This window comes from Vulpes lagopus, chromosome 9 (genome assembly GCF_018345385.1).
Source record: "Vulpes lagopus strain Blue_001 chromosome 9, ASM1834538v1, whole genome shotgun sequence".
NCBI classification, from domain to species: domain Eukaryota; kingdom Metazoa; phylum Chordata; class Mammalia; order Carnivora; family Canidae; genus Vulpes; species Vulpes lagopus.
Genome location: NC_054832.1, coordinates 75,592,868 through 75,620,016, shown reverse-complemented (window position 1 = coordinate 75,620,016; position 27,149 = coordinate 75,592,868). Strand labels below are relative to the sequence as shown.

Sequence of the window (27,149 nt, the reverse complement as noted above, 5' to 3'; positions counted from 1 at the left end):
AACAGAAAAAGCCTTAGAAATCAGGGGAACACCTATGACCCTTGAAAATTTACTCCTTTTCATTTTTCACACATAACCATTAACTCCAAAGCTCCCAAGGTATCCATGCTATTCATGTTATGGGGATTCCTTGACTTCTTCCCTATCTCCATGGGAAGTCACATCTATTGGACACATATCTTAAACCCTCTAGTCTTTGACCTTCTTTGCTGGGGGATCCTGAACCCCCCACTTCCATCAATGACACCACTTACACAGAAGGTAACTGGCTTCCCCATCTGGCTGCCTTCAGGACTATGGAAAATTCTGCAGCAAACTTGGGTATCATAGTGGATGGCATAGACTCACTCATAATTGGTTCTTTCTTACTGAAGAGCTGTCTGTCTGTGCTGTAGTGCACACTACCCTGCATATTACATTTTCAACTGCAGGGGTATATGCATCACATCTTCACAGGGACGAATTGTATAAGGATTGTAAAGTATCAGATATTCATCAGGACTGCCAGGGTAGGTGGTAAAATCAAATTGGGAAAAAATTATTCTGAACCTAACATTTCTGTATGTTCCCACCCTTGAGTACAAATTGGAGAAGGCCTAGATTTGGCTGAGGCTCCCGTAGATCAAAAACTTCACTGAAAATCCACTATTTGAGAGATGAATGCTAGACAATTGGGGCCTAATGGGTCTCCTGGCTCAAAACTCTAGCATCACATGGTGTTATAGCCTCCCTTATAGCTATCCTGGACAATCTATATCTTGAAACTGGGTCTGGGCCAGAGCCCCAGCTATGTATGCACCAGCACTCTCACTGGTCATGATTGAAAAAATACATCTGGCACCTGGCAATTGTCTTTTTTCCTTGCAAAGTGCATCAAGGAGAATACTAAGGTCTAGGAGTAAGAAGATAACTTGGGTTGCCAATGATACCACTGAACAGGTTATGGTTTACACCTCTCACCCCTACATACTTGCTATGTTCTCCTGTGAGCCTTCTATCTCTCAAATTCCTCATCTTCTCGTTATCCCTGGATAAAAAATTTAATGTAACATTAGCTGCCAATTTCACATGGCTCACTCCCTGTATTATACATTTATATATAACTCAACTAAACATCACTCCTATTTTTGTGCTTTAACAGAGGGCTGAGGCATGGATCCCAATCAACCTAACTAGGGTTTGGGTTGGAGATTCTGCCTTAGAGCAACATGTTAATACTCTATGTTAGGAACAGAAGATTTCTCAGGCACCTCATAGCATCCATTATAGCTGTCACTGCCATGGTGACTACAGCAGCTACAGCTGTAGTCGCTCTTTCCCATTCTATTCAAACAGCCCATCGTATGAACACTTATCTACAAAATGCGACCTCTGACTTAATCACTCAGACCACAGTTGATCAGGAAATCCTACAGCACCTTAATGTGTTAAAAGCAGTGGTCTCTTGGCTAGGAGAGCATCAACAAGCCCTTTGGACTCACAGCTGTCTCAGCTGTGACATGGAATATTGTTCCATGTGTATCACTCCTATCCCCTTTAATAGTTCCAATTCTTGGGAGGATGTTCAAAGGCTCCTTCAGGGAGCTTTCACTCTCCCCTGGGTCAAGATAGTCTCAGTCTTCAAAGTTGATTACATAGGCAAATAATTAAATTACATGAAGAGGCACAAAATGCCATGCTTGACCACCTTAATGATTTAGCTCATTGGCTCAACTCTCAAAACTAATTTTCAAGACTAAACCTCCAAATATGGATTCTCATAGGTCTTGGTATGCTATTTCTTTTATATTTTCTTGCAGTGCTAAAGTCCTTTTGCTACCTGTTTCATAAAACTCTTCCTGCTAAAGCCATGATGATCCTCTTGCAACAGTCTATCAGCTGATTCTCAAACTGCCCCCTGTAACCTCCCCCTGAAGTTCAAAATATATAAACAGAAAAGGGGGAGATGTGGGATAGTAAAATCTCAGCGAGGAAAAGAAACAACAACAGGGACACACAAATGGCAACAGCTTTATGGGTATGGCAAAAAACAATTATTCCTGCCATCGGTCCATACTGAAAACAGTACATGAATGATGGTGGATAAATAGGCAAGCCCACTGAAGTCAGTCCTCCCATCCTCAGCAGCTTCCTAGTTAATGCTCCTCTGAGATCCATGCAGATAGTCAGGTATACAGTTCCTACTGCTCCTCACTGATTGGTTTCTTGAGTTGTTTTTCCTTCCTTGTTCCTACCTGCCGAGAGCCAACTCAGACTCAAGGCTTCACCTCAATGCCTACACTTCTTGGTGGTGCCTCATGGTGTAGCCCCTTGGGGCCTCTTTGTTCCAAGATATTGGACTCTGAGTAATATCATTCGTCTCTCATCGGAACACACCATGTGACAGCAAAAGAATATCATTTCCTTTTTAAAAAAGGAAACAGAGGCTATGCACTTTTCAGAGCCACCCACATGGTAAGAAGCTAAACTAGTCTCTGGTTGAACTAGTCTTGTGACTTCAGGCTCTATGTTCTTTCCTTATGTCTTGAATCCCTATACTAAATCCCTATAATCAAGATATGTTCTTGTCCACAAGGTTGGTCGATCACAGCAAGGAGGATGGAGACAGGAAAATATAAATGGATGTGTAAATACCAATAGAAAAAGTCATGGGACTATGACACAGGAACAATGGCCTAAGGTCACAAATGGATAGGGAATTATAAGGGAGTAAACTGTAATGCAAAGAATTGCCCAAAATAAGGGATGGCCCAACAGCACAGGACTGTTGAAAATCACGTTTCAGTTAGGTCAAGAGGAAAATGACCAAAGGTAGAGTGGTAAGTTCATTCACCATAGAAAGTAGATTTGATAGGAGAGAAAGAATAGATTGGGCTCTAAAGGGAAGATGTGTACTGGGTCAGAATGCTAGATGCTGTCATTCTAGTTGCTGTAGCCTGATTGGAAGCTCCCTGGGCATTGGGAGAGAAGAGAAGGCTTCCTCCAGAGTCTCACAGAGAGTTTCTGAATTTACAGTGAAAAATATCTTTGGAAGACCAGACTGGGGAGAAGTTTGGAATCTTTTGAGACATGCTCATGGTCATTAATAAGATAACATTTTAACATTATAGAATTATAGAAAATGGCATTATAGAGTTGAAAAGATTACAATAGAGGTTTAATCTTCATTTTAATTATTCTATTCCCTTTCTTTTTCTTATCTGACTCTCTCCCCATCCATATCTGTTCACCTAAGAATCCTGATCCTGATAGCACTTGGCTGTTGGCATTCAAACAATTTAGTTCCTTCTAATGAGTGCCTTCATAGGCTAGCAGACACCCAGTCTTCTAACCACACAGAAATCCGACTGTGCTTTATAAGATGATGAAGTAAATGTGTACTTATAAAACATTATTTCCACAAATTACCATTGAAATAGCATCTATATTGTCTGAATTAACCACATTAAGACAAACTTTCCCCTTACTTGTACCCCATTTAAAAAAAAATGAGATTAGAGTAACTGAGATCAATGGGATTAACTAGAAGGGTATTTGTGGAATCAAGCCTGGATTTTTTTATTCGTTTTTCCCCTGACTAATTGTGATATCCTAAGCAAGCCATATAATAGTCTCATTAGAAGACCCCGTTGAGAAAAGCAGGAACAGGGAACCATCTGGTGTGTAAAGTACCTGCTGGTTGAAAAAGTTATGGGGCTAAAAATAATCTCAATATGATAGCTGTTTTGAAATTAGGCATCTGCGCAAACAAGCTGATTATTGACCACCCAGGAGACTGCTATTTTTCCTGTACAGAGTTCAGACATGATAAATAGCCCTGTAAAAACCACTGCTCTGGTTTGGGGGTGGAGAATTGATAAGTGTAGGTTTCAAAATGACTGTTAAGATGGAGGCATGATCAATAATCATCATGATGCTTCTGAACAGATTTGAGTAGAGTATAGAGCACATGGGGAGGAAAATGAACTAGAAACATAGAGAGGGGTATCTGGCTGAGAACATGATTGACGATGCCAAATATAGCCCAGGATTTAGAAGATGTAGACAACCGCAGATGAATGTTAATAATAATAATATAATGCTATATCAATTCTAAACTTTTAAGGAGTACAAAAAACCTTTTAGGTTCATATTTTCCATCATTTTATTATGGAAATATACAGAAAAGTTTCATTTTACATTATCAACCTATATAGCCATAACCTAGATTTTCCCATTAACATTTTATTATACTGGCTTTATTAACTATCTATCAATCTCTCTGTTCATCCTTCTGTCATCCATCAACCCATTTTATGATTTGATGCATTACAAAGTCAGTGCAGACAGTACTATAATTCCCCTGAACTCAATATTGTTTACAGTTATTTTTAAAATTACTTTTACATATAATGAAATGAGCAAACCTTTAAGTTTAGTTTTCTGTGAGTTTTGACAGATGCATACACCTATGTGTCCCACACCTGTGTCAAGATACAGAACATCTCCTTCACCTAAGGAAGTTCCCTCACTCTTGTTTCCAGGCAATCTTTGTTCCTACTCTTGCAGTCACTATGCTCATTTCTACTTCCAGGTTAGTTTTTCCTGTTACAGACCTTCATATAAATGGAATCATACAATATGTACTCTTTCATGTTAGGCTTTTATTCAGCAGAATGCTTTTGAGATTGCCTTCAAATTGCTGCATATATTAGTAATTTGTTCCTTGTTTATTGTGGATTAGTGTTCCATTTTATGAATATACCATAACTTGGTTATCCATTACTCTATTGATGGATACTTGACTGTTTCCAGTTTTTGGTTATCATGAATAAAGCTACTATGAACATTCTTATGTTTTGTGGATATGCATTTTAATTTTTCTTGAGTGGTAGGTAGGAGTAGAATTGCTAGGGTAGGTGTATATTTATTTTTCAAAGAAACTGTAAAGTCATTTTAGAAAATGGTTAATTGACTTCACACTTTTCACCAATAATGTATGAGCTCCAGTTGCTCTACCTCCTTGCTAGCACTTGGTACTGTGGTATGTAGTAATATCTTAGTGTGGTTTTGATTTGCATATTATTAATGACTAATGATACTGGGTAATTTTTTTAAAAGATTTTATTTATTTATTCATGATAGACACAGAGAAAGGGAAAGAGAAAGAGAGAGAGAGAGGCAGAGACACAGGCAGAGGGAGAAGCAGGCTCCAGGCAGGGAGCCCGAGGAGGGGGACTGGATCCTGAGACTCCAGGATCACGCCCTGGGCCAAAGGCAGGCACTAAACTGCTGGGCCACCCAGGCAGCCCCGATACTGGGTAGTTTTTAATGAGATTATTGATAATTGATATATCTTCTTGCATGAAGTATCTGTTCCATTCTTTTGTCCATTTTTTTCATTGGGTTGGTTGTTTTTAATTCTTAAGTTGTTGGGGGTCTTTACTTATCCTGAGTGCGAGTCCTGTGATATATGTGTCTCCAAGCTTGTGGCTTGCTTATTAATTTTCTTAGAGGTGTCTTTTAATAAAAAATTTTAAATTGTGATTAAGTCCAATTTCTCAGTTTTCTCTTTTAAAGTTTCTTTTGCTTTTAATGATTATTTTAATTGTTTTGTGTATATTTTTCTAAGAAATCCCAAGCTACTCTCAAGTCACAAAGGTAGTCTCTTACATTTCCTCCTGAAAGTTTTATGGTTTGAATTTTTACATTTAGGTATATGATCCATCTCAAGTTAATTTTTGTGTACGGTGTGAGGTAAGACCCAAGCCTTTTTTTTTCCTTTTTTCTACATTGATATCCAGTTCTGGCACCATTTGATGAAGAGATCATCTTTTCCCAATTTCATTTCTTTGTCTTCATTGCTGAAAATCAAATAACCCTGTAAGCTTGGGCCTATTTTTCTTCTCCGTATGATCCCTGTGAGTATCATACTGTTTTGAAAACTGAAGATTTTTGTTATGTCTTGAAGTAAGGTGGTGTAAGTTCTCCAACTTTAGTCTTCTTAAGATTGCTTTGCATATTCTAGGTCCTTTGTATTTCCGTCCTTCCGATTTAAGGTCAATTCCAACAAAGACCACTTGGGATTACAATTGGACTTGTAATTAATCTCATTTATTTTTGAATGCAGAAAATGTTGGTGGATTATTTCAGCATTTGATTTTATTCTGATCACACTTTTAACAGGAATAAAGAGAAAATACAATATAAGATAAAGATAGACCAAAGTGATTAAATAATTGTAAACTAGGAACAAGGAAAGAGTATAGGAAAAAGAAAAGAGTGTCTATAAGGGGCATATTTCCTCCCAATTTTTGCCTAGTATTTTTAAAAATTGTTTGATGATTCTTATATGTGTATTATATAAAGCACAAAATAAACCACAGAGCTTAGTCTGACTTTGCTTCCAAAATTATTTACTAATTGTATTATGGTTTTTACACTAAGAATTACAATAGAATGTATGCTCACCTGATTCAAACATAAGTAGAAAATTCTGCTCCAGGATGGGGTTTAACCTCAAAATTCTTATAGTATCCCTGTTTGTCAACTTCCCTTTGTAAATTTGAGACATTTTTTTCTATCATTCTGTGTCTTTCTCTTCTCTTTTGGTTCTTGCCCATTTAATATCAGGAATCTTTGTCTGCATAACTCAACCTTAGAATGGAAATGGAAAGAAATAATAAGCCAGGAGGGACAATTTATTTACTTCTTCTATTCTATTTCAATCCAGCTTTTAAAAAATAATATTTAATTCCAAATTAGGCAAAATTTATATTCAAATCATGCAAATTCAGGGATACACTTAAGACAGGAGTTTGTTCTAGGCTAGTAGACCAGTTAACTATAAGTCTAAAGAGATTAATTTTCTGTTTTGCTGAAAATATCTCTTTAATGTGTCCAAATATCATACTAGGTATATGTATTAAACATTTTGTGAGAGCAGATAGTTTGGAGTTTGACACATCTCTTCTACTTATCTGCCTTGTTTGCTAGCACCAAAACTTTGAAATAGGCTAAAAGTCTGTCTTTTAATATTTCCAGTATTCCCATAAGAGAGGTCATTACTGGGCTTTTTGATTTTGAGAACAGAGTAAGGGTCAGCAACAGTTTGGCCAAGGATTATTCATGGAAAAGTAGTTTCCTATTGGATCTTTAGAATTTCCTTCCCTTTGTGTGCACTCATCTTTATAGTCTAACTGCCTAGCTTGGTATCTAAAATTAGCATGTGCATTATTAAATATTTGTTAAATTGAATATCCTTAATCTTTGGGGTCTTCTCTATTTTGTCTGAAAGACAAATAAATTAACAGGATGACCTTTCCAGATTCTTGTCTAGCTTGCCATTTTGATTTTAGCATCCAATACAATTTCACAGTCATTTGATCTTTTAAAAAGTTTAGAATGTTTTTGTGAGCCTGCCTGGAGGGCCCTCTTACCCATGCAGTTGAGAGAACATCTGCGCCAAAGTGCTCTGTGCATATGGAATTGACTACTACTGCTTCAGGGCTGGGACAGGATTGAATGCAATAGCCATCATTCTAACAAACTGCTACATGTTCTGTCACATAAAACAGCCCTAGAAGGAAAGTACTGGTAGGATCTTCTCTCCATCTCCCCTGGAACTGATTAAAATTGAGTGTTTCTGTTGACTCTCTAATTGTTCCTTTCTTTCCTATCCTGGCACCTTATTTTAATATTTTAATACTGAAAAAAATTCAGTGTACTCTGGGCTTGTCATGCATCCCATTCAAGGAAAGAAGCAGGAGAGGAAAGCAGGAGGGAGACATAAGTTAACTAATTGAATTAAGCACTTTTTAGGTACTAGAAGTTTTCATATATTCCATATTTCATATATTGAATAGTTCATATATTGAATACTCATTATATGCCAGATATTTCCATATATTATATATTTCCTTCATTTGCTTTCCAGAGGAACCAGTGGGGTCAATATGATTACATAATTTCCATATAAATAGGAAGCTGAGGTTCAGAGAAATGAAATGACTTACCCCTGGAATTAGACTCTAAGCCTATTTGACTTTGAAGCCCAAGTAGTCTCTATTCCACCACCTTACACAAAGAACAAAAGGCACCAATGCTGAAAGAACCGTGTTTCACAATATTATAGAAGGGTTCTCAGTCTGACTTCTTTCAAGTTTATAGAACTCCAAATTTACTTTCATGACCCCAAGCACTGAGGAAAGACTCAGCTTCTTTCAGAGATTTTGGAAGCAGAGTTAAGTAATAATTTTTCCTGGTTTTCACTATTACATCTTCTTTCTTTCTTAGCTGCCTCCTACTTCTGTTAGGAATCGGGGATCTGGGTTAGTGACAAAGGATACAAAATGAAAATGGCAACCTTTGGGATAGCAGAAATGCCATTTTTAGTAGGAAGTTTCTATGTCTTCAGTGCAGTCATTGCTGTTGGCCAGCATCACCCAGCATAAGTTGGCAGTGTATTTCCGCCTCCTGCCCAGAAGGCACCTACTGTGTTTGTGCAGTCATTGGCACCCTGGCGCATCACCCATCCTTGCATTGTGGTATTCCAATTAGTCTTACTCAGTGTGGCTGGCACCCATCATCCAAAATTATTTCTTTCTGCTCAGCTACAGAATTATAATTTCTATTTCCAACTGGCAACAGCTTGTCACCCTTCCCAGATATATTTCCATCTTAATGAAGCTCTTATCATGCCAGCCCTTTGCATGAAAATTTGCAATGTTTTCCCATTGTAGTTAGAAAAAAAAAAAACCACCTCCTTGCCATAGCCTGTAAGGCCTTATGTGATCTAGCCCATTTCATGTCTCATGACTTTTCTCTTCACTCCTGGGACTCTGCCACACTCCTTGCTTTTTCTTAAACACTCCAAACTCCTTTTTATTTTCATTAGCTGTAGCCTGGTTCCTTCTCATCATATAGAGCTTTTAGCTCATTTAAAATCTCAGAGGAGCCTTGCTCACCTTTCACCCTTACACAGTTCCTCTCCATCCAACATTGGCTTTACATTTATCACATCATCTTTCCATTTTTTCCAAAGAAAGTTTCACAGTCAAAAATCATGTCTTAGATGTATTTTTTTTTTGATGTATTTGTTAATTTTGTTTTCTGACTTTCTCCATTGGAATGTAAGCTGCACTTGTAAGGGGCTGTCTTTACTTTATTTCCCATGATGTTCCTTGTGCATAGAATGATAAATACTCAGTAAGCATTGATCAAATGCGGGCAGTGTATTAGCACCAAGGGATGGCTGATCTTCAATGGAATTCTAGTGACTATGGCAATCAGGTAAAGATTTTTCACAGAAATGGGGAATAAGTGGTAGGGATTAGGTCTTATTGACTCCCTAAAATTCCTTCTCATTATTGGCATAGGCAAGTCAAAGCCAAATACATGCAGTTCTTATTTTGCATGGTTCTAATATGCATGAATGTTCAGTTACCCAGTTTGGCTTAATAAGCCAGTCCCACAAGAACACAGTTCACATTTCAGTTACCATGATACGTTAACTGTGAGTTGCCAGATTGAGTACAAATTTAACTGCTAACTCTTTAATACACACATCATTACATAAACAACAGATGTACACCACTAACCATGATATACAACATCTTTCAAAGTCTGTCTATAATGGGTTAATGCACACCCATTATTCAATTCACACACAGACAGTAAAGCATGTAGCTGTGTTGCCTCCTTGTCTCACAGTGATAAACTCATGTGCCATTTTGAGAAAATAGATACTCAAAAAAATGAATTGGTCAACAAAGTTGAAATTTCAACAAAGAAACAAAAATTTATAATGTTGGAAGTGAAATTTGAATCAAACATAAATGGAATTATAGAATAAATACCCAGCTGTGGGAATGTTAACACTGTCACCATTGGGGAGAACCTAGATGTACAGCCAAGGAAGTTAGTGAAGGGAACTTATCAAAATAAATGAGGAAAAGTAATGTGGGAAAATGATGATGGCGACCAGAAGAAGTGATGCTGGTAAAAACTTCACATTAAAGGAATTCTTGATGATGTTCAAGGCATCAAAAGCACAAAGGATAAAATATTAGAAGCTGATCCATATAGAAAGGAGAATGACAATGACCAAAAACATGAAAAAGATGTTTACTTTGTATTGTAAGTCATATGAGAAAAAGAAAGCAAGCACTTTTCAAAATCTTTTTTTTTTTCAAGAAATAAAACATTATGGTTCTCAATCTTCCTAATGTTTTAAATTACAGGAAACAAGTATTTGTCTATTTTTCATTTTCCTTTACATTTATAACTGATAGTAAGACCGTTTTTAATATTTTGACAGAAACTTTTAAAAGCAAAGACCAGTGTTACTTTTCTCCTTTGATGATTAAGGTTACTTTGTATGGTTTCAGCCTGCATGGTCATTTTGCAGCTCCACACTAATGTAAAGTGAAGACTTCTTAACTGGCTCAAGTGCTCACTAGCACCTCTTTGCACCTGAGTAAGAGGGTTTTCCTTTAAAGAAAAGAATTCTTTTCAATGGAAAATTGATCACTGAATATTTTTCTTAACAGCATGCATTTCTTTTTATATAATATAGCTTCATAATGATGAATTGTTAAAAATTTGGAAACTGGGCAGCCCCGGTGGCTCAGCGGTTTAGCGCCGCCTTCAACCCAGGGCGGGATCCTGGAGACCCGGGATCGGGTCCCACATTGGGCTCCCTGCATGGAGCCTGCTTCTCCCTCTGCCTGTGACTCTGCCTCTCTCTCTCCTTCTCTGTGTGTCTGTCATGAATAAATACATAAAATCTTTAAAAAAATTTTTTTTGGAAACTATAAAAATTGTGAAGAAGAAAACACAAATCACACCTGAGGTTGCCACTGTCTAAAGATAATCATTATTAATATTTTGGAGGATGGTTTTCCATACTTTTCCTTGTGTATACATTTTGATGAGATTTAGAGCATTCTGTACATATTTCTTCATTTAAAAATTGCTTTTAGCCAAAATGTTATATACATGTTTACGTTATATTTTAAAAATGATAGATAAATGCTCTGAGAAGAACTGCTGTGTGTGTGTATGATAGAGAAAGATAAAGAGAGATCACAGATGTTACTATCTCAGTGGGGGAGTTTATTTTATTTTATTTAGTTTCAGAAATGGGAGATGCTATCTCATATACTGCTGATGACAGTGAAAATTGGTACAGACTTTCCAGAGAACAATTTGGCAATACACAAAATTTAAAAGTAAACGTCACCACTCAACTCTCATCTGAACTCCTAGAATAAATTCAATTCTAGAAACTTAATCATAGAAAATAATGGGAAAAACACAAGGGTGTTCATCACATTTTGGCTTATGAGAATAAAAGTAGAAAGTAATTTATATCCATCTTAATAGATGGCTGAGTGGATAAATTTTGATCCATGTACATAATGCAATGTTATGCACCTGTCCAGTTTATGAAATAAATCTATATTTATTGACATGGAAAATTTTTTAAGATATCTTAAGTTAAAAAAATAAAATTATAATATAGTATGTAGAGAATGGTTCAATTATTGTAAAAAAGGAAAATAGAAAAAAAGATATATATTATAAATATATAAATTCACTCATGCATATAGAGAACAACAGATATAAGGAGTATAAGCACAAAATGCTTGTCCACTGGGCAGTGAAATCAGGTCTGAAACTTTCTCTGTAGCAGCTCAAACAAATCCCTGTAATTCTAACCTCTAGAGGGACATCAGGGCTCTATTTTTCTTAAATTCCACAGCTTGAATTAGTGTAGTGTAGTTTTACAGATACTTCTCTCTCTGTCCCTCCTATACACTCATCAGGTCAGTTTCCCAAAGTCCAGCTCCTTGGCTGGGTCCTGCTTTGAGGTTAGCCTCCCTCCTGGTACCCCACTCTGCTCCACTTTCAGGACGCCCAGTCACAGGTGTCCTGTCCCCAGAACATACTGTTTTCCATAGTGGCTGCACCAATTTACATTCCCACAAACAATGGATGTGGGCTCCCAATTTCCCCAACACTTGTTATTCCTTGTCTTTTAATAGCTATTCTGACAAATGTGAAATAATATCTCATTATAGTTTTGATTTGCATTTCCCCGGTGATTAATGATATTGATTATATTTTCATGTACCTCTTGCCTATCTCTTGTCTTCTCTGGTAATATGTCTATTCAGATCATATACCCTTTTTTAAATTAAACTCTTTATTTTGGAATATTTTCAGATTTACAGAAAAGTTGCAAAGATAGTACTGAAAATTCCCACATATGTTTTCCCAGTTTTCCCTAAAGTGAACCTCCTGTTTTTTTAATTCATCAGTATGTACTGAGATACTAAACTCAACCCTTGCTATAGATGAGGCATGGCCATTAAAATTACACTGCAAATCTATCATGTAATATTTATTTCTTGGCTCTCATTGGTCATGCTGTTTCAGCCTTAAGCCTACCTTTTAAAATCAAGTAGAATCTAGTGTAAATTGTTTTGACATTGGAATAGGAGGCCTGAAGTTAGGTCTAGACTCTGCTGCTTACCAATTTCTTCCTCTGTAAACCACAGACAGAAAGTACTTAATCTGCTAAACTTGGAAAACTGGTTTGAGAATATGTCAACTGTCATCTCTATAAGGATAATGGCCTTGCTCATCTCATTCATTACCAATTGCCTGGTGTCTTGTAAAAGTCCAGATTTTGGGAAGCCCTCATACAAACATGATTGTAATGAATGAATGGTTAAACAAGGTAATGTCCCTAATGCTTATTATAAATTAAAAAATGGCATAAAGATGTTAGGAGTTTTTTTCTTAAGATTTTATTTATTTATTTTTGAGAGAGAGAGAATAAGCACAGAGGGAGAGTGAGAAGATGAGGGAGAAGCAGACTCCCTTCTGAGTGGAGAGTCTGACATGGGGCTTGATCCCAGGACCCTGAGATCATGACCTGAGCCTAAGGCAGACTAACAGGCTGAGCCACCCAGGTGCCTCAAGATATTAGGAGTTTCAACTTCTCATCAATAAACAGGATATGTGTATTATTGTTGCTGTTGGTCATGTTCTACTCCATGATGAAACCCATCCACCACTTCCTATTTTGTTTATGATGACGTGAAACCCTTTATGAGTACTTGGCAAGGAGTGGGCATGGTGAACCGCCTTTCAGTCTTGCTAAGCTATTTTTTAAAAATGCTAGGCAAAGTAGCAGTTTGCTCTTTTTGCTAAAAATCTTTCCTGACAGCTAATGAGAACTTGAAAATAAATATTGTTCTTTCCTCAGATTTTTTTATCGTCCTAGAGTGCTGATTTGCATTTTTGTTATTTATCGTTTTCTTGATTCTATTTCATGAGGAAAGTAAATGTTTATAAACCATGCATCTGCATTTTGTTGCTTATTTCTGAAAGTCAAAAATACCTTCATCTAACCCTTGCCTTTCACCTGTAATGAATTTTGTGTTTCGTTTTGATTTGATTCTCTTTCCAGTCAGCTATATCAACAAAAAACTTGAGATATTATATTTAGGATCCCTTTGCTGGAAGGGCAAACTAAACATTTTATTTATGCTGTAGCCCCTGGAGGTCCCTGGGGGACAATGTTATCAATTCCATTCTCATGACTGTTGTGTGAAATTGTCCCTTGTTATTACTAAATCTTCTTAAGTTACTGATTCTGGGGAGGAAGGAAAAGGTGTAAATATTTGAGCATTCTCTGCACATAGGAATCCAACAGTGTCACATCAGTCCAATACATCCATGAGTCAATCTATTTGCATAGAGAATACAGTACTGGGAAATAAAGCTATTCGTAGTGTCAAATTTGAATATAAAAATGCTACCCTGACTTTAAAATGTATATACAAAAATGGAGTTCACTCATGTATAACCTTAAAGATTGCTCTGAATGGCAATAATGCTGGTATAGGGTTATGGAGTTTTAGGACTGGAAGTTCTGGTTTTACTCTCTCATTTTATACTTGAATAAATGGAGGCCTCAGGAGACTTGTAGCCTGTCGATGTTTAGACAGCTAGCCAGTGGCCAAGTCAACAAAGAAATACAGGCCTTGGGATCTGAATACCAGTTTTCTCTGAACCACAGTTGCTTTTTAATGCTTATTAATTATTCATTTTGGAGATTATCCAGGGCTACTGCTTTTCCTCATTTATCCTGCCTCTATTTTAAAACATACGCTAATTGTATCTGATAGGCCTGGAAGGTAGACCCTCAGTCAATTGATTTTGTACTCTTTGGTAGATTTGATAAAGATTTAGTAGGAAGGAATTTTTTTAAAAGATAAAAATAAACTCATTAGAAGATTCTGTGATTTTTATCTATGGCTCCATGGTTTCTTCTCAGTAAAAATATTTCTATATATATATATATATATATATATATATATATATATATAATTTTATTATACCAAGATAGATTTTTATCAATATATTATCAGAAATATGATTCCAGATAATATTATTGTTAATGTGCTTTATCAAACAGAAAATAATACTTTGCAATCTGGTTCAGTAGTCACACATGGATTGCAATAAACAGTGCATTATATTTTAAAAATATAATGTGGAAGTGTTTCTGTTAGTTGAATAAGATTAACTTTTATCACATCTTTTACACAAGGTATATACAAAAGCAACTATAACAATTTTTCCAGTTTTGCATATTTTAAAAGGACTTGCATAGGATTACCAAATACCCATCATAAAATTGTCATTGTCAGTATCCTTAGAGAAGAAATAATTTCAAAATTTACTTCTGTCTTGGGTTGAAATATATACTAGAGAAATGTCCAAAAAAAAGAAAGAAAGAAAGAAAGAAATATAGAAAGAGAAAGAGAGAGCTTGATCCTTGCAGAGAATCATGTTTAAAAGACATAGCCAATGATGACAAAATCACCATACATTGATGGTTCTTAACACCTTGGTGGCTAGAGCTAGCATAGCATATTGAATAGGGGCATTTCTTCAGCAGTTCTCTCCTCTGTAGCATCAACGTTTCTTTCCATACTTAATTATTGCTCCCATCTAAAAACACAAATGAACCTCCCTTGCCACCACTTCTCCAGTTGCCACCCTTTGTACTCAAACTACTAAATAGTTGCCTCCTTATCCTCTCCAATTCCTTTTCTTCCTTCCAAACTGTATACTTTTTATTCCCTCTTCATGTCTTGTTACATTAGCTAGAATTTCTACTTTGATATTGAAAAGAAGCATTGGGAGGAGACATTCTTTCCTTGTTCCAGATCTTAGTAGGAAAACATTGAGTTTCTCTACCATGGAGTATGATGTTAATTATAGATTTTTTATAGATATTCTTTATTAAGTTGAAGAAGATCCCCCTCTGTTCCTAGTTACTGAGAACTTTTATCATGAATGAGGGTAGGATTTTGTCAAATGTTTTTTCTGCATCTATTGATATGATAAATGTGATTTTTTTCATTTTCAACCTGTTGATATGATATATTACATTGATTTTCAAATGTTGAACCAATCTTGAACACCTGGGATAAATCCCACTTGGTTATGGTGTATAATTCTTTTTATATATTGTTGGATTTGATTTGCTAACATTTTAATGAGGGTTTTTGCATCCATGTTCATTCCACTCCCTTTTCTGCCATCGTGTCTTAAACCACTTGAAAGTGCTTTGTTCCACCATTACCCAGAGACTGTTGTATTCACAGGCCCCAATAACTCCAATATGTGAAACCAGTGACCTTTCCCTGTCTCCACCTGCTCTAACAGCAGAGTTGGATGCAACTGGTTACCTCTGATCCCTGAAGAAGGAAACTTGGGTTTCCTTCAGGATCTCATGCTCTTCTTTCTCTCATATACCCAGCTAACCTTCCTCATTTCTCTTTGGACCTCATCTGTATCACATATAGACTCGTGGTGTTAGATATCATCAGTACAGTGTCCATTCCCAAATCTTCAGCTCAGACTGTTCTCTACACTCTGATCATATACCTAGTGTTCTATGTAAAATCTTCAAAATATCCCCAAACCACAATCTTGGATTCTCCAAAATCTCCTGCATCTCTCAATTTAATCTTCCAGTTGGCTTGGCCCCAAATTCCAAGTTATCCTTATTTTTTTTTTTCTCTCACACTTCAAATTGAATCTTCAGGAAATTCTCTTGGCTCTACCTTCAAAATATCCAGCATTGGATTACTTCTCACTCTTCCACTCTTATGCCCTGGTCTAAGCCACCACCATCATCTTACTTAGACTATTTAAAAAATATATTTTATTTTATTTTTTAAATATTTTATTTATTTATTTGAGAAAGAGAGAGAAAGAGCATGCCGCACAAGTAGGGTGAGGGGCAGAGGAGCTGAGCAAAGAGCCTGATTCAAGGCTCAATCCTAGGACCCTGGGATCATGACCTGAGCCAAAGGCAGATGCTTAACCTACTGAGCCACCCAGGTGCCCTTTACTTAAACTATTTTAATGGAACTTAACTCTTCCATCTGCTTGATTTCTTTCCCTCTTCTGCCTCCCGCAGTCTATTGTCAACCAGAGTGTCACTTTACAGATGAATTCTGGGCATGTTGTCTCTGCTCAAACCTTCCAACATCATCCAACCTCAGGATACAAGCTTTCTGGCTTCACTGCTACTATTTTCCTTTTCCTGGCTACCTTGGCCCTCCTTGACCACTGGACATGTTTCATGTCAGAGTCATGGCGACATCCCCATTCTACTACTTGTATTGCTCTCCCTCCGCATGTCCTCATAACAACTATCTCATTCAGTGCTTCTAAGCCTATGTTCAGATGTTACCTTCATCATGAAGCTTTCTGAGAGTGTCCCATTTAAAGCCCCAGCCCCTCTGACCTGTGGCACTGGCTTTTCCTCCTCCCTGCTTTATTTTTTCTCCCAATTATCTATCTCCTAATAGCATATTATTTCATTTACTTTTTGTGTTTATTACCTGTTCTCCCACTAGAATGCAAGTTCCATTGGGGTAGAGATTTTTTGCCTGTTTTTTTTTTCACTGTTTTGTACCCCCTGCCTAGACCGGTCCCTGTCACCCAGCAGATACTGAGATGTTCATTCAGTGGATGCATGAATGCGACTTGGGGTCCTATAAACCTACTGAGAATATTAAGATCTTAGTAGTTGTACCTGTAGATGAAAATATCTTGAGTTATTTTTCTTAAAATATTATTTTAAGAAACTTTCAATGCAATTATTTAAAAGTTGTGTTTTTCTCTAGAAAATGTCAGCACACATTTTAGTATCACTCTTCATGTTTAAGAACATAGATGGTCTCTAGAGATTGCTGTTATCTCAGCCACTGTGTTTCAGGCTAAATATAGCATTTCCCATTTCCTTTCATAAGACATAATAAATATCATATTTAGAAAATTAATTGCTTTTTGTTGTTTAATATTAAGTGGAAAAAAGTAAATAGCATTAATTCTAGATGTTTTTTTCCTTTCCTGCTAAGATTTTATAATAGCTTTAGATTTAAAAAATAAATTACTAATAATTTTCTAAATGGTGGATATACCATTTATTATTTTAATCAATAGCAGGTATTGTATTAATATTTAATATTACCCATCTTGCTAAAGTTTTAGAAACAAACTTTACTGGGTCTCCTGGGTAACTTAGTTGGTTGAGTGCCTGATTCTTGATTTCTGCCCAGATCATGATGTCAGGTGAGATCAAGCCCCACATGTCATGTCAAGCTCCTCACTCAGTGTGGAGTCTGCTTGAGATTCTCTCCCTCTCCCTCTGTACCTTCCCCCACTCACATTCGTATTCAGGTACTCTCTGTCTCTAAAATGAATAAATAAATCTAAAAAGACCCCAAACTTTACTGCAAATCATACAGTTTTTAAAAGCACAGTGCTGTAATAGTACATAGGTGCCTAAGAATATTACTCAAATTTAAAACCATTTGCTTATTTTCTGCTCTTGTATGATTTTGACAAAATTTTACAGATGCCTCAAATGTATTTGACCTAAAATTAAGTGCACATTTCTTCTGAACTGCTCCTTTTCCTGTATTCCTTATCTCAACTAAGGGAATCCTACAAAGCTGGGGTATAGGTGATCACCTGGAGGTGATCTTAAACTTCTTTCTCTCTCTGTACTCTGACAACACCTGGTCAGGAAAAAAGATTGCTGTTTACATCCAAATATCTCTTATGTCCATTCCAATCACCTTAGATTAATTTGAGTTGTTATTTCCTATAAAAACTAATTTAAGGACAAATTTATCATTGAACCTATGGCTTTGGCCCCTTTGCAATCTATTCTCATCCAGTTACTAGAGGGATGTGTCTCTTTCAGGCTAGTTGGATCTCAGTGGCCTGCATGCTCAAGTCCAAATACCTTAGCACAGTATATATGGTCTGATGTCCAATCCACTTGGGGCTGGATCTTGTTTAATGGGGAGCTAAAGAAGGTGCTTGGCTGGCTCAGTCAGTAGAGGATGCAACTCCTGATCTTAGTGTTGTGGACTGGAACCCAAGTTTGGTGTAGATTACTTAAGAATGAAATTTTAAAAAAAGTAAAAGATGGGAGCTCAGGAAAGGGGCCTTAGCATGGAGAAGTCTTCATGGGCTACACCAGAGTGTGCCATGTATTTAGTACAAAGGTAGTCCTCTTCAAAGGAGAAGCTATCTGGAAAAGGGGTGGGTTGGTAGAGGGTGGGGACACACAGGTAAAGCAAGACCCTAAAGCCAGGACAATATGAAAGAAATAATAAAAGATAGTGCTATGAAGCAGGAGGCAAGGAGACTTTTTCTTTCCTTTTTTTTTTTACACTTTGTACTTTATTTAAAATTAGTGAAGTGATAAACACAGACTTAGACAAGTGACAATTCAATACATTTCATTGAATTATATAAAAATGTACATATTCACAAGCACGTGGGTCCTTCACCAACATTGAACATCTCAATCTGAGATGGTCACAGTATTCTGGAATTCCAAAATTTTTTATCAGTTTTATTTTCTTCAAATCCAAATTCTCTTTTGGCCCAAGATTTTATTGCGAATATGTTATACTCCATCTGCCAGCAGCTTTTTTGGCTACTTTGTTTCTTGGTGCATTTCCTCTACAACTTCCGGGTCACATTTTTTGTATTTTTCTATTTCTGCTTTTAGCTGTTCCCTTTGATCTCAAAGTAAAAAAAAAAAAAAAAAAAGCTCTTTTCTTTTTTAATAAATTAACTTTTTATTGGTGTTCAATTTACCAACATACAGAATAACCCCCAGGGCTCATCCCGTCAAGTGCCCCCCTCAGTGCCCATCACCCATTCACCCCCACCCCCCGCCCTCCTCCCCTGCCACCACCCCTAGTTCGTTTCCCAGAGTTAGGAGTCTTTACGTTCTGTCTCCCTTTCTGATATTTCCTACCTATCTCTTCTCCCTTCCCTTCTATTCCCTTTCACTATTATTTATATTCCCCAAATGAATGAGAACATATAATGTTTGTCCTTCTCCGATTGACTCACTTCACTCAGCATAATACCCTCCAGTTCCATCCACATTGAAGCAACTGGTGGGTATTTGTCATTTGTAATGGCTGAGGAATATTCCATTGTATACATAAACCACATCTTCTGTGTCCATCAAAAGATGAATGGATAAAAAAAAGCTCTTTTGCTAGCATGGTCGTTTCATGTCAACTAATTTTAGTTTCTAGATGCTTTTTGGTAGGTCTGTGTCCTTTTGGTTTCTCTCAGATTACTGAGGTTCCAGAGCCTCCAACTTACATTTTCTCACATGAAGAGCTTTCCTTGAGAAAGCCCAACAATCATTAGATGTTCCAATCCTCTCCCAGCCAACCACACCGTAAGGACGTCTTTTACAGACAGAGCACTCATGCCTTTCTTTTGGGAAATAATCTGCTTGTCTTTAATTGAAGTACATCTTTCATCTCAAAAAAATATTTCCATCATGCGAGCTCTCTTTTCCTCTACACTCAGTCCTTTTTTCCTTTGACAGGATTTAAACTATCATGGCATGCAAACAAGACTCAGTGTGGTGTTTCCCAAATAAAGCGACTAAAAGACTAACTCCTATTAACCAGAAGCTGAAGCACAGAAGGGCAGGGATTCCTGCCCTTTAGTCAAAACCAATGGACTTTCACAGAAACCATCTAACTAGCATAAAGATTCGTTAAGTTACACTTGAAATTGTGAGTAATTTGTAAATGTGCTCTACAGGTTACCAGACATAAAACCACTCATTTGTCAAAAGATCAAGAGAGCATTTCGGGATCTGGGATGTCCCACCTTGCCTGCTCAGCAGCTGGCTGGCACTTTCTTTCCTGGGTCCTGATAAGCAGCTGCACGTTCGGTGGCCCTAATCGAGGAGCCTGGGGCACTGATGCTGAGGTGACTTGTGGTCGTTTTGAGGCTGTATGATGATTGGATCATGTTCTTCAAAGCTCAGCTTCTTTAATGGAACCTGCCCTGGAGGGCACCAGGGATAGTGATGAGGTCAGAGTGAAGGTAGGTGGTGGGTCCCCAGGCTTTCCTCCTGTGTGGCTCAGGAGCACCGAGAAGGAGAGACATGATGACACTGGGCTCACCTCAAAATTTCCTTTTTAGAGGAGTTTGTTGGTTTGTGATAAGGGAAAGAACTGCACATGAATCATGTTTAGCATTCTTTCCCAGGCAAGTGGGGTCCGTGTTCTCCCCCCAGGCTGGATGCTTGCCTTCCAGCGCTGCTTGTCAACATCAAAGGCTACATGCTCATACCTCTGACTTTCTGTGAGCTGCTCCCTCTGGAAAGGGAGCCTGGAAAGCTTTACTCCAGGTACTTACAGAATTATCTCCTACTGACCAAAGCTCAAAGCTAACATTTTCTGTGAAGGCCTTTCTGCACTTCCCCTCAACCTTTTATTTTCCAAGAAGAAAAAAAGCGCCTGTTCTTATGCCATTCGCACCTTTGTAATATTGTTGCTCCCCAACTTATCACTATTTATTTATTTATTTATTTATTTATTTATTTATTTATTTTTATTGACAGCCTTACTCCATTATCAGCCAGATCCTTCACTTTGCTTGTACAATGTCTGGTATATATCAAACTCTCAAAATGTTTTCAATGCTTTAAAAGTCAAATGCAATCTTAATTCTTTTCCCATGCAGTGATGATAGAAAGAGAAGAAAGTCATCACCTCTAAAGGGTACTGTTAAAAACATATAAATTGATTTTATACTAAAAGAAGATTTTAAATGGTGCACATTCTTTTCCATATTTTTTAGTGTTTTGCTTGCTTTATGATTTTGGATGTTGAAGTGATATGAAGCAATCAGCTTAAAGAGATCAAGATTTATATCAGCAAAAATAACATAATAAAATTCAGTTTAATCTATATCATTTACTGGATCCAAACCTCTAATCACTGGGTGGGGTGGGATGGGGGTATAGGTGGCAGTTGAATATAAGTGAATGACATTTTGATGAGTGGAATTTTTATTTTTTAAGCCAACAATTTAAAGTTTCCAGCTATTGTAGAATTAGGAGAAATGACAACTTCTTCATACCTCTGCTTTTTTTTTTCTTGAATTTGTCCTTTAGACTTCTAGGCATAAAGTTCTTGGAGACAACTAGCCAGTAAAATGACCTATCAGAATCTATGTTCCTATAGTAATAGAAATATTTGCATCTGATGAAGCCAGGAGAGCCTTGTTGTGGATTCTGCTGTCCTTTATGGGGTGCAGATGTTTCTGGATGGTGTTTATTTAATTCTGAGAACTTTGATTTTGCAAAATGTGGCATTGACTTATTGCAGCAAGGAAAATGGAAATGGAGATAACAGCCTTCTCCTAGGCCTTCTAGAGTTCTTGGACTTAAAATTAGACTTGCTGGTGAGTTTTCTTTTTTGAAAATGTACCCTCTGAAAATAGAAGTGATATTTTAAGTCTTTTCAAAAATATGTACCCCATATATATAGTCTCTGAGATTCCTGCATAACTGATCTCAAAGCATTCTGTCTACATTCTACTGTTTAAAAAATTGTGTAATGGATTAAAGTATCACTTGGTGTACCATCTATGAACGTTTCCCTACCTATTTAAGTGATATTCTTTCTCTTTTCTTTTTTAATTATAAAAAGTCTGCTCTAACATCTCTAGAAACATGAAAGCATGTGGAAAATATAATATATACATGCATATATATTTATATATGTACATATACACACCCACCCACCCACCCCCATATATATATATATAAACCATATATATATATATATATGGTTTTTAACTTCTTTCCTTTCTCCCCTCTCATTCCAGAGTTCCAGAGGCCACTTCTATTTTCAGTTGAGTGTGCATCTTCCTAAAATCCTTACTATGTGTAGTTTCCTAGGATTGCCATAACAAATACTACAGATAGGAGACATTAAACAACAAAATTTATTGTCACATAGTTTTAGAGGCTAGAAGTCCAAGATCAAGGTGTTGGCAGGGTTGGTTTATCCTGAAGCCTCTCTCCTTGGCTTGCAGATGGCCACTTTTTTTGTGTCTTCATATAATCTTTTTTCCCCTGGGTTTCTTTGTATGTCCAATCCTCTTCTTATACAGATATAAGTCAGATTGGATTAGGGCCCACACTAACAGGCTAATTTTATCTTAATCACCTCTTTAAAGACCCTATCTTCAAATATAGTCGTGTTCTGATGTATGGCAGTTAAGTCATCCACATTTGAATTTTAGGGGGAACAAAATTCAGTCCATAACACTACATATAAATGCACTTTTTCCAGCATAGGCAGGAGTACAGTATACATATTTTCCTGTGATTTGTTTTTCACTTAACAATATAATAAGATCTTTCAATGTTGATAGTTTTTCTTTTCATGGACTAGGATTACAACGTTTCCTAGTATAGGTAATCTATAACACTTAACCGTCATATTTTTAGTGGATGGTTACTCCTTCCAGTTGCTTGCTATCATATACACTACAGCATTGAATATCCTGGCAAACATACCTTTTTTAAATATATGTGATTATTTCTATAGGGATAGATTGATAGGGATGGAATTTATGGGTCGAAGTGTAAGCTAATTGTATGTTTTAAAATATTGCAAATAATGGTCCCAAAAGGCTCGATTTATATTCACAGGAAGAGAACTTGAGAATGACTGTCAATCTCAACACTCACCAGCTTTGAATATTATCAATGTTTTTTAAAATTTTGTGTACCTGATGGACAAATTTAGTGTTTTAATATACATTTTTATAACTATACAGTTTGAACATCTTTTCATATGTTTCACAAGTAATTTTGTGAAATGTTTTTTATATCAGATATCCATTTTTCTATTGAGTTTTTGGTCTTTTTCTTATTCATAATAGTTCTTCATATGTTATGACTGTTTATCCTTCATCTGTTATACATTTTAAAATATTTCTTTCAGATATGACTTGTGTTTTATTTTGTTTGTGGGTTATTTTGACCTAAAGAGGTTTTACATTTTTATGTATGTATGTATGGATGGATTCATACATGTTTTCCTTTTAAAAGTTTGTATATTTTTTAGGATTGCCATCTCTGCTAATAGGCAATGGTACTTTGGTATGAATTAATAAGTGTTTCTTTTTTTATCACATAAATCCTAGTTTTAAACTATACAGAAGAACTTGGAGTGAAACATGAAAGTCTACTTTACTTTTCCATCTCTTAACTACCCACCCACCTCTACTGCCCCTACCTGGGAAACCAGCATTTACTGCTTGGTACCTAGCATCCTATCTCATTCGGTGTGAGCTACATTCACTGTGAGAGATACATTTGTGTCTTTCATTATAAAAACATAAGTAAGGTCAAGATTTATGTCTGCTTTTTTCACTTACTTTTTCCATGCAGCAGTATGTCTTTAAAACTTTAAATGTCAGGACAAATAAGTCTATCCTTATACTTTTTAGTTTCTTGGAAACTTTAAATGTCAGTACAAATAACTGTACCTTACTCTTTAGTGGCTGAGTGCTGTTGCATAGTGTGACACTATACGTTTTTAACTACTTCTACTGTGATAAACATTCAGTCCTTTTCAAATTATTTTGCCATTATTATGATTTTAGAAAGTAAAATTGTTAGTTTTGGTTATTAATGTTTAAATTTTAATCTATCTGATACTTATTTTTATAGACAACATGAGATAAGACTCTTAGTCATATATTTAACAACCCTCTTTATCAATTTGAAATGCTACTTCATTATGTTTTACAATACAATGCCTAATCCTGCCTCTTGAATCTCTTTTATTATTTTCTTATTGCTATTCCAAGACAACACAATTTTAATTATTAAATAATTAAAAAATGTTTGATTATTTGCTACAGCAAATTAATCTATATTACAATTTTTTTCCTCTAAAAGTGTTTAGGTAGTTCTTGCCTTTTGCTTTATTTCTTTAATGAACTAGAAACAGCTTGTCAAAATATGGAATTTTGGGGGTCTGATTTAGATTGATAGCTTGATTTGGGAAATACTGATTTTTTTTTTTTTTTAGAGTTTTGAGACTCCTACAGGAACAATGGTATGTCTCTGTTTTTTTCAGGTTTTCTATATTGTCCTTCAATAAAGGTTTTTTTAATAGTGGAATTGCATGGTTTTGTTTTTGTTTTTGTTTTGGTTACATTCCTAAGTGTAGTATTGTTTTGGTATTATAAGTGGGATTCTCTTCTATTACATTTTATAACTGATTATTGCTGTTATATACAAGAATGTTATTGTTTTCTTTGGATGTTTACCTTGCATCTCATTAAGAAATAGCCCTGTCCCCAAGAATTCACAAATTTAATTCAAAGAAAAGGTAATATTTAAATTAGAACATAGGGATAATTAGAGGCACAATTGTGTGTTGTAATCTATAAATTACCTTCAGAGCTCTCAAGGGTCCAAGAAAGCTTATCATGGTCACACAAGGCTTGACCTGGTTCTTCAAGAAGAAGTAGCTATGTAAGCAACAGGTTACACTGAATAATGTCAGAGAGATGAGACTGAGTATGATACATACTTAAAATGATTAGCACTTCTGGACAGATTGGAGGGTGAAATCTAAAACCCAGCAATAACAGAAAACTAAAAGAAAAAGGTGGAGGTGATTATGGAAGCTCCTAAAATCTCCTCTAAGTGAGTATTTGGGATTTAACTCAATAAATAAAGGGAATCATTTTGGGGTCAGAGAAGAGACATTTAAAACTTGGGAGTTGTAGTTTTTTTTTTTTTTGGCATATTGGATGGAATTTGGAATCAAGGTAGTCACTAAAAGGCTATTTCAGTATTTCACTAAGTCACTAAAGGTATATACCTTTCATAGAGAAAAGAGCTTAAAACAATGTAGTAAATAAATAAGTCATTTCCAAAGAAGACGCAAATAGGATGTGAAAGGTTGAATAGGAAAGAAGAGCTCAATATTTACAAATTTTTACCTTAGTAGAAAGGAGTAACAGTGATATGATTACCAGAAGTGGGTGGGAAGGTGTTTTAATGAAAGACAAAGTTTGTATTAGAATATGTTTAGAAAATTTGTTCCAACACTCGGAAAAAAGTCCATGGTATTTTGATAGGGATTGCATTGAATGTGTAAATTGCCCTGGGTAGCATTGACATTTTCACAATATTAATTCTTCCAATCCATGAGCATGGAATATTTTTCCATCTCTTTGTGCCTTCCTCAATTACTTTCAGAAGTGTTCGGTAGTTTTTAGGGTATAGATCCTTACCTCTTTGGTTAGGTTTATTCCTAGGTATCTTATGCTTTTGGGTGCAATTGTAAATGGGATTGACTCCTTAATTTCTCTTTCTTCAGTCTCATTGTTAGTGGATAGAAATGCCATTGATTTCTGGGCATTGATTTTGTATCCTGCCACGCTACCAAATTGCTGTATGAGTTCTAGCAATCTTGGGGCGGAGTCTTTTGGGTTTTCTATGTAGAGTATCATGTCATCTGCGAAGAGGGAGAGTTTGACTTCTTCTTTGCCAATTTGAATGTCTTTTACTTCTTTTAGTTGCCTGATTGCTGAGGCGAGGACTTCCAGTACTATGTTGAATAGCAGTGGTGAGAGTGGACATCCCTGTCATGTTCCTGATCTTAGGGGAAAGGCTCCCAGGGTTTCCCCATTAAGAATGATATTTGCTGTGGGCTTTTCATACATGGCTTTTAAGATGTTGAGGAATGTTCCCTCTATCCCTACACACTGAAGAGTTTCGATCAGGAATAGATGCTGTATTTTGTCAAATGCTTTCTATGCATCTATTTAGAGGATCATATGGTTCTTGTTTTTTCTCTTGCTGATATGATGAATCACATTGATTGTTTTAGGATTTGTGTGGAATCAGAAAAGACCCCAAATAGCCAGAGGAATTTTAAAAAAGAAAACCATAGCTGGGGGCATCACAATGCCAGATTTCAGGTTGTACTACAAAACTGTGATCATCAAGACAGTGTGGTACTGGTACAAAAACAGACACATAGATCAATGGAACAGAATAGAGAACCCAGAAGTGGACCCTCAACTTTATGGTCAACTAATATTCGATAAAGGAGGAAAGACTATCCATTGGAAGGAAGACAGTCTCTTCAATAAATGGTGCTGGAAAGTTGGACATCTACATGCAGAAGAATGAAACTGGACCACTCTCTTGCACCATATACAAAGATAAACTCAAAATGGATGAAAGATCTAAATGTGAGACAAGATTCCATCCAAATCCTAGAGGAGAACACAGGCAACACCCTTTTTTTAACTTGGTCACAGCAACTTCTTGCAAGATACATCCATGAAGGCAAGAGAAACAAAAGCAAAAATGAACTATTGGGACTTCATCAGGATAAGAAGCTTCTGCACAGCAAAAGAAACAGTCAACAAAACTAAAAAACAACCTACAGAATGGGAGAAGATATTTGCAAATGACGTATCAGATAAAGGGCTAGTTTCCAAGATCTATAAAGAACTTATTAAACTCAACAGCAAAGAAACAAACAATCCAATCATGAAATGGGCAAAAGACATGAAGAGAAATCTCACAGAGGAAGACATGGACATGGCCAACAAGCACATGAGAAAATGCTCCGCATCACTTGCCATCAGGGAAATACAAATCAAAACCACAATGAGATCCCACCTCACACCAGTGAGAATGGGGAAAATTAACAAGACAGGAAACCACAAATGTTGGAGAGGAT

At 36.3% G+C, this 27,149-nt stretch overlaps 1 pseudogene; it reads right to left on the bottom strand.

Moving 5' to 3' along the window:
• Positions 1-18,830: 18,830 nt before the first annotated feature.
• Positions 18,831-24,875, bottom strand: LOC121498635 (annotated as a pseudogene).
• Between the last annotated feature and the right edge of the window lie 2,274 nt (positions 24,876-27,149).